Genomic DNA, 13,815 nt, shown 5'->3' with positions numbered 1-13,815 from the left:
TAGTGGCCCGTAACTGGGGGAAGCTGCCACAGTGTCTGTTGGGTGTCTTTTATCGCCTTCTTAGGTCGGGTGCTGATGAGAATATCTTTTAGGTTTTGCGACCTCTTGAAGGCAAACCTAGGGTCTTCCATGGTCAACTCACCCGTGCTCAATATTCCCCAATGATGTTTGAAAGTCTTCCTGATTTGGTTAGACCTAGGGGTGAATGTTGTCACACATGTGATGGGTTGATTCTCTGTGAGGACCTTTTCCCGGTGCTCAAGCAGTGCCTCGCGATTGTTGTTCCTTGCCCGTTTCTTGGCTCTCAGAACATCGCTTTTGGGATAACCCCTGTCAAGAAGGTTCCTGGACAAGATTGTAGATTCCTTTTTATAATCACGCACATCGCTGCAATTGCGCCTTATCCGCAAGAATTGCCCAAAGGGCAAATTAGTGCGCAAGGCCTTTGGATGGTGACTTTTATAGTGTAAGAGACTGTTGCGGTCAGTGGGTTTCCGATACATGGTAGTGCTTATTGACCCCTCGTCTAGTCTGATTGTTAGATCCAGGAAAGCGATCTCCTTGGGTGATGAGGTCATGGTGAATTTCAAATGCGGATTCAAAGCATTGACCCACTCTAAAAACGCTTCCTGGGAAGTTGCCGGCCCTTTCCACAAGATCAGGATGTCACATTTTCTGTCACACCAGCATTGCATCAACGATCTACGCTGGACTGTCATCGAACGACTACCCTCGGAAGCAGGCTTGTTCCAAAAGGAACAACGTTGGGTGTTCCGCCTGGCAACTCATATCACAGGACTCAATGATGATATACCGTGGAGCCAAATCACCTGATCATCCCCGGAATATAACAGGAATAACAACAATCTCCGATTTAAGTGTGAGCCTGGGAACCTATACCAGTGGCCAAAAACGTTAATCATTGGGCCATTGAATGTACCACCCTCTGTACAGATAATAAGTCGCCACAGAATTGAGTATATCTGAATGACAACTCCCTCCAAACAACCAATATAGTGCACCGAATCTCTGAAAATATTAAGCAAAAAAGCAGGCACGAAAAGAGACATGGTCATTTCAGACTTAAACCAATGCCCCTTTTTTGTTTAGATAACTAACTGGCATTCGACCGCCGGATGCACCCTGAATGATGATATATTTTGGTAAACTGGAAACCAAGTATCCTCAGTGACTAGCGCTAATAACATAACATCATCGCGCATGCTCTGTCGACAATCGCTTTCGCGCATGCTCGCAGAATGCGCCGAAAAACCTGTTGTGCGCATGCGCGTACGAGAGACAGTCGCGCGGCAGCTGCATCCCATGGGCTCTCGATCAACGCGAGTCACAGCAACAGCCAGTGAGTGGCTGACGAGCGGAAAGTCCATATTTGGACATACCCAAACCCGGCAATGAACGAATAACAGAGGGTTACATGTTACATGTGACTAGACCACACGCGTGGAGGGGGCGGCAACACAGGTATCCTCCGTACATGGTCACTTGCCATTTCCGCTAATCAACCAATGGAAACTCATCCATTCCTCCTTTATATACCGCCTAGCTCATCCGTACTTCATTCACGGCGGAGCAGCACAGGGTGGTAGAAGGAGGCCAATATAGGCGGATTTCGTGAGTATTTTTCAAACAAAGTCCAGCCTGTCTAGGTGTATGGCAGAGATGAAAAGTGAGTAAAAGCAACAACACTGAATCCACTTCTCTATCCTTATAGATTGTGGATCCACCTACCTACCTTGATGCTCAGGACTTGCTCATGAGGCAATAGACAGCAAAGACCATGAGTATGTCCAAGGACAATAAGTACAAAAAAACCCTAAATGTGTCTTATATGTTGTTGTGTGTTTTGTATGTCTGTTTTCCTTTACAGGTTTAATTAACTGTTTGGGGCTCCAGGTGACTGCACCTGTCTGAGCCAATCCTATATGGTAACCAAACCTAATGGTTTTTTCTTTTTTTCAGGACATGTAATTACATGATCCAGAGAACCGCTGTAGGCACATTGTAGCCGTCTTTAATGAGTGTTATCACTTTTTAGAAAAATTAAAATAAACCCATTTTCCTTAGAAAAACGTGAGTAGGGTTGGGAGTTGTGCCCCGTCCTGAAGAAGGTACACAAGTACCGAAACATGTCGACGCACACCAGAGGTTCTGTCCCCAATTATGACAAAAAAACCTCGTTCTTTTGCACACTTTTTAACAGCACCAGCCAGGGGTACGAAATAAAGTTTTTTTCATTTTACCCACTAGCCAGGTACTTTTTAATTTTTCACTACACCTCCCACTCACATCTATTCCCCTTCACTTACACTCAACACACACCACACATAGTCTAATTTGTCAACGCTCCCGCGTAGTCGCAGGTCGTAGCATGCCGCATCCCCTTAGCGGTGTGCGAAGACCCCGATGATGAAGCATGACACCAAGGGGCCTGTTGGTGTGTGAGGGGTATTTTACACAACACTGAGTGTTCCCCCCTCCTTTCCTTTTTTACACACTGGTAGTAGCAACCTCATGCCCCTCCGCATACACTGCCAAGAGGTGAGGCGCAAGCAAGTCGACATATTGCTTATAAAATTCTGCTGACAGCCTATCGGGCCCAGGAGCCTTCTTGTTGGGCATTGATAGTATAGCGTCCTTGACGTCTTGCACATCGATGGGCAAGCTTAAGAATTTTCTATGTACATCAGATAACGATGCGCAAGCTGTATCCGAAAGGTAGTCTGTTAAGGCGGATTCCTGGTAGGTCACCTCGAGAGGTATAAAGTGTCTCATAGAAGCTACAAAACCTAGGATGTCCCCAGGGGTGAAGTGTTCGCCCCCCCCCCCCGTCGTCCACAATGCGCTCTATCTGGGGGGGCATCCATACGGTCACGAAGACGGTTAGCCAGCATTCGGCCCGGCCGGCCACCCTCCCCATACGCTCTTGCCACAAACCTCTTAGACAAGTACTTCACCTCAGAGGCACCTAATGTGTTGTATTCGTCAATGTATTCTCGAATGAGTGTAAGTGTCTCAGGCGAGGGCGTTGCGTCATAAGAGGATTCCAATTCTCGCAATTTATCCTTGGTGCGCCGCAATTGCCCCCTTAAGTCCTGCAATATGCCTGCCGGCGTACCTATGCATACTCCCCTTATTGTGACCTTGAAGGCCTTCCACAGGGTGGCCGCGCTATCAACCGAGCCCACATTCAGATCAAAATACTGTACTATGGCTTTCCTAATGGTATCCTCATATACAGGGTTTAGGAGAGAGTCTGCCCGAAACCGCCAAGTAAATGGCCTGTGTATGTTCTGTGGCACTAGGAGTTGTAATATAACCGGATTGTGATCCGAAAGGATCCTCGGGAGGGCGCTAACCTCAGTGACCCAGCCATTCGCCTCACCACCCAACAGCCAGTAATCTAGCCGTGACCATGTATTGTAAGCAGGTGTGATATGCGTGCCCTCTCTAGCTCCAGCATGTCGGTAGCGCCAGATGTCCGATAACCCCCTCTCCTCCATGAAATCCCACACACATTGGACAACCTTAATCATACGTTGACTAGATGAGGGAGACTTGTCCATGTGTGGATCTAAACAGGTGTTTAAATCGCCCCCCCCAGCAACAAGGCCGATTCCGGCCACTCGCGCAGTACCTGAAATAGAGATAGAAAAGATGCTGGCTCATCAACCACCGGGCCGTAAATATTGGCTATTGTCACCAACACCTTCCCCAATTTACCCCACACCACAGCCCATCTCCCCTCTCCATCTACCCTGGTATCCAGTGGCTGAAACGGGGTCCCCTTCTTCACAAGGATTAAGGCACCTCTGGCATAGCTAGAGTATGAAGAGGCCAAACGAAAGGTGGCCCAACGCCTTGCTATAGACCCCTCCGTATGTTTGGTTAGATGGGTTTCCTGTAATACGGCTATTCTGACGCCATGCCTATCCAAGTGCGCGAGCACCTGCCTGGTCTTCTTAGGCGTATTCAGCCCACGTACATTCCAAGTAATACACCCGTACTTCTCACCCTTCAGACTTCCCCCTTGTAGCCAATCTCGAGCCAGCATCTCCCCACAACGAGAAATAACACGCCTCAGTTTATGCAAATATCACCAGTACAGTAACTAAGCAGTGAGCAGACTCAGCCCCCCCCCCCACCACCCACTTTGGCACCCCCAACCCGCCAAAGACACAATACACCCACCCCCCTTGCCCCAACATACCCAACAAGAGCCAATATACTTTTTGGGGCATTCCCATTGAGGGCCGTGGTGGCGACATACACTCCCGGCGCTGGGTGGAAGTGGCCCACCGCAGTCTACTTTACCCACACCTCAGAGACCGCTGACATTAGTGACATAAGTGACTACGTAGGAGCAATCAGCATTCCATATACCATACGGACATTGGGAACTGTCAATAATCCCTCCCGTCTCTAGGATAGTCTGTAAGTACATTACATTGTTAAAGCCCAACAACATTTCCGCCATTCGAGGAGAAACACCGCTTGTGCAACCGCCCGTCCCACTCATCATCCCCAAAGTTCCAGCAGTATTGAAAAAACAAAGGAAGGAACACAATACTGGCATTCAGAAAACAAAGATACATATCTCAAGCATTGTCATACTCAGTCATCAACCTCAGAAGTGGAGCCATCAGATTTGCGCTTTTTCTGCAAGGATTTAGCATATGCCATGGCCTGTTTCGGCGTCGCAAAGATTTTCCCTCCTTCATACTCGCCGATCCGCAGTCGCGCAGGATACAGCATGGCATAGGGGATGTTTTCTTGCAGGAGCAGTTTTTTCACATTCTGGAATTCTTTCAGCGCTGCCTGTACTTGAGCCCTAAAGTCCGGGTAGAATGATAACGGAGTGTTCTGGTATACTACTTTGCCCTTCCGCCTAGTAATACGCAGAACAGTGTCTCTGTCCCGGTAGTTGAGCAGGCAAACAATGATAGGCCTTGGCGGGGTACCCGGGGGTGGACGCACCGCCAAAGACCGATGTGCCCTCTCCACCACAAACATGGGGGACAGTTCGTCCAGGCCGCACACCTCTCGTAGCATGGTCTCCATATAGTCCTCCATCCGGCCCACATTCGTCGACTCCGGCAGCCCCAGCACGCGAATATTGTTGCGCCTCGAGCGTGCTTTGATGACCTCGTTCTTCGCTTGTATGACCGCAAGCAGCTTGGTGAGGTCTGACGTTTTTTCCGCCACCTGTTGGAGGAGTCCATCCTCTGCGTCGGAGATCCTTTGTTCCGCCTCGCCAATGCGCGCCGCTTGCTTGTCGAGTTTGGCGGAGAACAGATCCATTCGACCATTGAGGGCTTCAATCTTCCCATCTATGGCCTGGAGGCTATGTTGGATGGCTGCCAGCGCTTTCTGCAGACTGGGGGCACCCTGAGACGCGGTCTCCATGTCTGGGTCCAACGTTTCAGATTGTGGTGGTTTGCCATTTTTTCTGAGTTCGAATGTGAGCTTCGGTTGGGCCCTGTCTGGCTTGCCCATGTTGCAGTCTCGAGCTGGCTGGTCACTCGGCACAACCACGTAGCTGGCGCCCTTCAGACCTTACTGTCCCCGTCACTCACCGACGTTTTTTTTTAGGGGTACTGTCACCGCCTCCTTACACTCTTCGCACCTCACCCTGCACGCTAACCTGGGGCGGCTCCCCTGCACAACGTCAATGGCGACCAACCTCACCCCCGGGAGACTTGAATAAGTGTTGCGGTAGGGGCGGTCGTCGGTTAGGCGCACCTCCTTCCCACCTCTTGTGTAATCACCGCCAGGCTTCACAAAACCTCAGTAAAAGGCACAGGCACTCCACGAGCCCAGTGGCGTCCTCCGGTCATGGGAGTATCGACGGAGACCACAGTGTATAAGGACACTCACAATCTCCCATCCGGTGGATCCCAACGGAGTGGCTCCACACACATGTCCATACGGGCAGGGGTGAGGTCCCAGTGATGGCTAATGACCCTTCCACTGTTGTCCAATCGGTCAATACCAAAGTCCCAGCCTCGAGGGTCGCGGCCTATCCGCGGCCTAGTGCACCCTCAAGAGCAGGGCGCTGACCTGGTGATGGTGCCCGGCTCTCTGGAGCCCCGCTCACCAGCGCGAAACTCGAGGGCCGCCCACAGCAGTTCTTAGATGTTCCCCCACTGTGATCTAAAAGGGGGGACGGTACAACACAGGGGCAACAGTCACTTCAATTGCGGACTCTAACTGGCAACTAATCGTCCATGCCGGGAGTCGGAAGGTGGAGTAAGCAGCTTCACAGTGGCCTACTATGGGAGCCGGCCGCCTCCCATCAGTGGTTCACTCACCCCGGCTGCATGAATCTCGAGGTCCGCTCGCGGCGGTCCTTCGCGTCCTGTACACTGGGCACAGTCTCCTCCGCTGTTTCGGTGGTTGCGTGGACCTGTAGTGTTCCCCAGCAGCGTCCGATGGGCCTCACTGCAGCCACACTCCGTACTGTGCCCGGAGCCGGGGGCGATGTCCGGTGCCACTTAACTAAGCACCGCGGCTCACCTCAGTCTCCGTAGACCCCACGCTTGGTAGCAGTTTATGAACACAGTCCGCTCCGTTCCAAACAGGCAAGCATCTGTCTCCGATAGGGCAGCATATTTCAGGATATTGCACGGTGGCCCGTGGAGCAGCACTACAGCGCTGCCATCTTGCCGCGCGCCAAGCTGCGCCCCCAGGCTGAGCACTCTTAAATTAAGAAATGAAAGAAATATAAACCAGGAATAGAGAGAAACAGACAAAGCAATAAGAAAGAGAAAAAAAAGAGTAATAAAGATAATGAAAACAAGAGAAATAGAAAGTATGAAAGAAAGAAACAAGGCTCCCCTATATCATATTCAGTAGTGCTTGTAACACGACGGCCAGGATATCTGTCACGTTTGTGTCTGAGTAACCCTGCCAGTAGCTCACCCAGCGAACTCTAAATCAGGCTCTTGACACTTTGCATGTTGCTGCTGTTAACTGTGCACTATTACTTCTTCAGAAGTCGCGAGCAAGAGACACCTGGTCACCTGTAACATACCTTTTATAATTACAAGGGTGTGACAACACCACATAAACAACAAGTGCAGAGTAAACCACAGGGTTCAAATAAACCCACACACACACCATAAGATTAAACCTGTACTAAACACACAAGCCTCAGTATCTGATAGAGACTACTAGCAGCAGATTCCTTAACGTAGAATTATCCCCAGGCGTGGGACTGGATCCGGAAAACTTTTTGCCACAGCATCCCTGTGCGCCAGGGAGACGGCATCACGCGACTCCGCCCAGGCGTCGTCCGTGTAAGCGAGGTCACATAAGTCCCACCCTGGTGCGCCTATGTCAGTTTTTTCTTTGGATCCGGTCCCTGTTTGGGCCCTTTTTCTTTCATCATTGTGATATTTTTTGGTGGAACAGTGTGTGAATGCCTTCGGGCTTTAAGACTTGCACATCGTGTGTGCGCCTTATGTCGGCAATGGACCCTCACCTCATTTGCATGTGGTGTTAGGGGAAGATCACGGCACCACTGATTGTGAGGCGTGCCAACAGTTGAAGCCGAAGTCAAGACGGGAGCGCCGGAAGAAACTACTCTCGGCACGTCGCTCAAGATCGGCTTCTTCCCCTCGATCAGCCTTGGCAGACTGTTTCAGAAGCGGCCGTACTCGTCGGCGTCCTCATCCCTCTCCGATGTCGCACGAGCGCCGCTCCCCAGTGAGTAAGTGTTACAGCTTGTCCCCAGGTGCTGGTGTTCAGCCTGCCGGGTGTGTGAGCTCTCCGAGGGTGATGCGGCCCTGCGTGTCGTCCTCCTATCTACGGTTTCCCAGTGAGGGGGCATTGAGAGCCCAGATGGAGACATATGCGGCGATTTTGCAGGCCTCGCTGGTGTCTCCTGCTCCTTCCCATGCTGGGACGTCGGCGGATCCCTTGCATTGCCCGGGCCCTCTGCGGCGTCGCCGGCGGCTCTGGCACCGACTGGCTCGGCTCCAGGATTGGAGGATGTGATGCTGTTGGGGTGCGGACCTTCGGGGGTCCCTCCTTCGGATGACGCAAACTCCTGCTTAAGTCCCTGTGGTGACGCGGGAGGTCACCGGGGCTCGGGTCGCACAGCCCTACTCCGCCCTCTAGACAGGCGACAACCTTTACCACGGCTGAGCTTACGCCGCTACGGCGCCGGCGCCTGCTGGCCCTGGTGGCGCCACAGGGGTCGGTAGACCCGCTCATCCTGCTCTGGGTCGTGGCTGGACGGGGCCCTTTGTCCCCCTCCGGGCCCCTCTCGTCCCGCCACGCAGGAAGCTGCCTCATCGGAGGTCGAGTCGGAGATTGAATCGGCCCTGGCGGCGCTGCATGCATCGGCGGACCACCTACGTCACATTCTGGGCCGAGGCTGGCAGAGGGCTTCTTGTCACTCCCCTGGTCCCTCTCATCCCTCCACGCAGGCGGCTGCCTCGTCAGAGGTCGAGTCGGTGCCGATCCGGCACCGCCCCTTGGCCACTTCGGCTCCGGTCTCCGGCGCTGCGTGATTTGGAGGAGCCCTGTCCGGCGTCTCCTTCGGCGCCGGATGGTGATGACGTCCTGCCTCGGGCTGCAGACTCTACGACACCGGACAGACATTGAGTTGCGGATTCGGCTTCGGATAGTCATAGTCATAGTCAGACATTCTTATTAAGCGCGCAAATCACCAAAGTAGGTCTCAGGGTGCTCCCTCTTCTCCGGAGGTTGGGTGCCTGCTGGCGTCATCCTCACCGGAGGCAGGCCGCCGCATGGTGGCTTTTTCACCGGCGTCATCAATGGGCAGCTCCCCACCATTACTAATGCCGCGGCGTTTTCCGGGGGTGCAACAGGTCCCCCACTCTTCGGTTCCTACTTCGAACTTCCAGGTCTGGTCTTTGCCCGCCCCGCCCCGCTTGGCTTCGGGGACAGGCGTCTTAGTTTACAGCCGTATCCCACGGAGGAGCTGCTTCTCCACTGCAGGGCCCTAAGAAGGCGGGTGCGGCCTTCGCTCACGCAGTGTCCACGGCTGTGGGTATTCTGCGCATTGGTGACCCGCTTGCTCATTTCCCGGCAGACCACCTTTTGGAGGTTCTCCCCCAGGGCTCTGGTGGGAGGAAGCTATTGCTACCCTTTGAGGGTTCGCTCCTTTCTTCCCTGATGGGGACCTGGGAGCGTCCCGCCACAGGCGATCCGGTGCCCCAACACCTCCTGCAATGGCACCTTCCAACGCCAAGTGACTCGGCGTGTCTTTCCCTCCACCCCTCTGCCTCCAGTCCACTTTTGCGGGCTGTTTTTCCCTCCCTGCTGCCACTGTTGTCTCCGCCATCCCGGTAGGTACGCTGGCTGGACTTGAGGGCACAACATGTTTGCCTCGACCAGCGACGCTTTGGGGGCCCTTAACACCTTATGAGTGTTGGCTAGGGCCGCCTCTTCTCTGTGGGACTCTGCTGAGTCCATGGGATCCACTGCTTCACAGGAGACTGTTCAGGTCAACTTACGCCATCATGCGTTGGATGGCCGGGAGCTAGCGGCGTTTATTCTCCGCTCCGCTCTGGACATCTCGGAGGTGCTGGGCCATGCCATGGCTTCCTCGGTCGCCCTTGGTCGGCATGCTTAGCTTCGAGATGGTGTGTTCCCTGAAAATGTTCAGAAGTGGCTGGTTGATCTTCCATTCAATATTACTCTGTTATTCCATGCCCCAGCAGATTCCGCCATCCAGAGGTACTTGGCAGGGCTCAGTCCTCCTCCTCCTCTTTCTCCTCCTCCACCTTCTCCCCCTCAGTTACTGCTGAGTTTATCTGGTTCTTGGACCTTCTTTTGGGCAGGCTGCCCTGGCTGTGAGGTGTGTTTTATGGCCACTCGAGTCCTCCTTGCTGAGACTGTGGCATTGTTGGCTGCTGGACGGCCCTTTGTTGACTGTTTATTTATTTATTTTATCAATTTATAGGGCGCAACAGCTACCCAAAAAGGGTTTCCCCCCGGCGCCTGTGTGTGTGTGTTTGCTTGACTTATCTGCACATAATTGGCCCTGAGATTAGGCCGTCTGTTTTTGTTTTGGGCTGCTTAACAAGTCTTCTGTGGGTTTTTCCCCCGTGGCTCTTTTGTTTTTTCCTCTGCTGCGGAAGTTTCTTCCAAAGAGGGTTCCCTTGTCTTGGGACTTAACGTAAACTATGTGGGGTAGTCGTAGCTGTTATACAGCTTGCGCTCTGCTAGGGAGTTCTGGTCGCCTTTGGGTCTCTGCTCTCCATGGCGTTTATGTATGTTGCTGATGCTTCTTTGGGTCGTGTGCGCGGACCCCTCGTAGTAGTGTGTCTGGGCATTTCCTCGCCTTCATGCTCCTGTCCTGGAGGCTGGGTTGGTTCTGTGTTTCTCCCTTCGTCAGGCATAGCCTGCCCGGTCTTCCTGGGGCCCGAGCTGTTCTTCCTGCTTTCGGTGGCTCATTACTGCCGGCGCCGCTCTGTCTCGTCTGTTGCCTCGAGTGTATGGTGGGCTCGCCTTCTTTTTCCTCGTTTCCTTGGGCCCTCTAGGCTTTTCTTCTACCTCTTCCTTGCCCTGGCATTGGATAGAAGCTCTGTTGCCTTTTAGGGGCATGGGGTGCTTCAGCCTCCCTGGCCTTTCCCTTGGTTCCTCTGTTGAGAGTGAACGGGCTTTCTTCTTCTTCCCACACCCTTCTTGGGGTTGGTGTTTTTCTGCTTGTGGGGGTTCCCCCTCATGCCTGGGAGGGCGGGGCTCTTCACCCTGTCCATTGGATTAGTCCCCTGTGGGACCCTCTGTCATGCCCAGGCTGGTGGGGTCCTTCCCGTGGGTATGGCTAGGGTATCTATGCTACGTTAAGGAATCTGCCGCTAGTAGTCTCTATCAGATGTACGAGTTACTTCCCTTCGGTAACAATGTATCTTTTAGAGACGATTCTAGCCGCAGATTCCTTCACGGCCCGCCCTTCCTCCCCGTTCTGCGAGGACCCTTTGGCTTTCCCTTCTGCACTCGCCGGCGGATGACTATGATGAGTGAGTGCATTCTTTCGCTCTCTCGCCAAGATGTTGTCTTGCTTTGTTCCTTCCTCTTCCGTTGCAATGTAGAGGCTGGGTCTATAGGTACTCCTGTGCCCCTCTACTCTGGTTGCTCCAGGATTGAGGCTGGTGTTCTTTCATCCCTCTTGTTCCTGAGGGTCCTGGCCCCTCTGCTACCCTCTGGGTTTGGGTCATTTGGCATTGCCCTGCCCTGGCTTCCTTGGGGGGGTTGTCTTGGAGGTCTGTCGTTCCCTGTTTGTCTTGGAACCGGCTCCCCTTGATAGGTCTTGGTCGGGGTTGTAGTCCTGCTGCATGTTGTCATGACATTTTGCATATGTTCCTTGTCTTAAGGGGGTACTATTTTCATACTGGCAGGGTGGCTGCTCAGGGCTGTGCTCTGTTCTTTCTTCTTTCCCTGTTTTGGGTACTGCAGTGTTGGCACTGGTCCTTTTGGTGTTCTTCGACACCATTCCTTCTTTTCCATTTTTCTGCAGTTTCGCACACTGTTCCCATGCTCCCACAGCTTCTCTGCTGGCTCCGCGTTGTGGTGCGGAAAAGTTCTCCTAACAAAACTGACGTAGGTGCACCGGGGTGGGACTTATGGAACCTCGCTGACGTCACCTACGCAGACGACGCCTGGGCGGAGTCGCGTAATGCTGTCCCCCCGGTGCGCAGGGATGCTGTGGCAAAAAGTTTTCCGGATCCAGTCTCACGCCTGGGGATAATTCTACATTAAGGAATCTGCGGCTAGAATCGTCTCTACCAGATACATCGTTACCGAAGGTAAGTAACTCGTACAATAGGTACATCATAGAAAGACTGATGGACATAATGAAGCAGACCTAGAGATATATGCATAACAAAGAAAATATAAAGGTCTTGATTTAGAGTTTGGTGAGCAGGGTACTCCGCCACAAATGTGGTTGAGTACCCTGTCCAACTAACGAATGGTCTGCCTGATCTAGTGCAAGTCAGCAGGATTGTCATGTGTCCAGCCTTGCTTGAGTGGCATCAGTGTGAATACATCGGATGGCCCTTCCTCTCTAGATCAGGCTGGCTGATGTATTTTTTTCTTATTCAGGACCACCAGGGAATACCTGGCAGTCGTGATGAGAATTTCTTTTTAAATGAACCCCACTTCCTGGGAGAAAATTAATCGGGGAGAAAGTTCCAAGGGTGTGAGGGTGATTAGTTATTTGTTATTAAAAACAAACTCCAGCTTTGGAAGTTTGTTTTTGATAAACACAAATATTGGTGAATGGGCGCCTGAAACATGGCAGCCGCTCACCACCCCTGCAGTGCCTTCAGAGGAGCCACCGTGGCTGCTGCTCCTCTGAAGGGCCAGAGAGCGCCACAGGGCCAGCAGAGATCGCTAACAAGTCGGGTTACCCATTGAACTTAAAATCAGACCCATAGTCTTGATAATTGACAAATAGAGGAGTGGAGAAAAGAGAGAGTTAATTAGAATGCTGCCTATATGTTATTTCTTTTATGTGAATAAGTAAATGACAAGACGCTGCTGTGTTCCTTACCTTAACGCAGCCTTTTTTTTAAAAACTGCTATCTATGTTTCTGGGTTTATCTCTGCAATGTCAGCTGAACAAGTTACTGGTTATGTTCAAATCAAATTGTCTTTATTCGGGTTTCGACAATCATTGAAACACCATAAAAGTTCATAAAATACATTGTTTACATGATTATTTAAAAACACTAGAACAGGACTATTTAGATTGTACGAGGATTAAGACAAAATACACATAAATGTACAGTTAATTAAAAGCTTGCTTTAGGGATGCTTATTGTAAAAAACGAAAGCAGTTAAAATTAATGGTACCGACTTGTATCACATGTTGGGCAATCTGGAGCGAGTCAGCTCCATTCACACTAGCTGTACATTTTTCACAGATTTGCACGGTGCCTAATACAAAATTTAAGAAAGTAGGCTACAGGTTTGGCTATAAGTTCCTTTTCCAGGCATTGGAAGGCCAAAAAGGCTGGGCGACACTGCCTCAAGTTCCATGCCTTTAAAATGGGAACAATCCATCGCCTCCGTGGAATTGAATAAAATTTGCAGAAAAACAAAACATGTATGGTAGATTGTGACGAACTTAGATCACAGGGACAGGGGGATAGATTTGAGGTCCAATCATTCTGGGAAGGGAAAGAAATCAGACGATGAAATACATTGAACCTGAAACGGGTCAACAGAATTTTACCATATTGGTTTATGTTGTAGTTCAGGTATGGCTGAATAGTAGGGGCTGTTTGCATTAACAGACAATGCTGGACAGAAGGTTTCCCTATCTCACTCAACAGCCGGAGTACATTCAAGTGTGACAAACAAACCATTTTTAACTCCTTCCTTGTAATATCCAAAATTGTTGTTGGATCGGAATAAAACCTTGCAAGACCTATGTCTGTTAAGAATGACTTTACATATGCTAGCCATCCTATTTTTCCAGTATTGTCTAACTTCATACAATCCTTCACAATTGACCTCGTTAGATGACACTGGTCCGTGACCCAAATTCGTCTCCACAACATAACTGGTTGGATTTTTATAATGTCTGTTAGATAATCCACTCCCAGTTCAATGTCGCACCCATATGTTGCCGAACTTTTCGGGACTGCCAGCAAATACCTAAGGAAAGAGTTTTCAATTAGCTGGAGCTGGTCTACGTTCGCCCCACCCCAAATCCCTGCCCCATAAGTTGCAGCACTGACACACTTTGCCCTATATATTGTGAGCATTTCTGCAGGGGGTCTTTTCCCTAGTTTTTGGGCAAAAGATTTCAATGCG

At 51.3% G+C, this 13,815-nt stretch overlaps 1 long non-coding RNA gene across 1 annotated transcript in view; it reads left to right on the top strand.

Annotated features, from left to right (window-relative positions):
* LOC147737818 (uncharacterized) overlaps positions 1-13,815 on the top strand; it is a 60,197-nt gene that overhangs the window by 30,205 nt on the left and 16,177 nt on the right. The gene's annotated exons all lie outside the window — the stretch shown is intronic.

This window comes from Lissotriton vulgaris, chromosome 1_1, assembly GCF_964263255.1.
Source record: "Lissotriton vulgaris chromosome 1_1, aLisVul1.2, whole genome shotgun sequence".
In the NCBI taxonomy this organism is placed as follows: Eukaryota; Metazoa; Chordata; class Amphibia; order Caudata; family Salamandridae; genus Lissotriton; species Lissotriton vulgaris.
The sequence above is the reverse complement of the archived record's forward strand: the minus strand, read 5'-3'. Positions and strand labels throughout refer to the sequence as shown.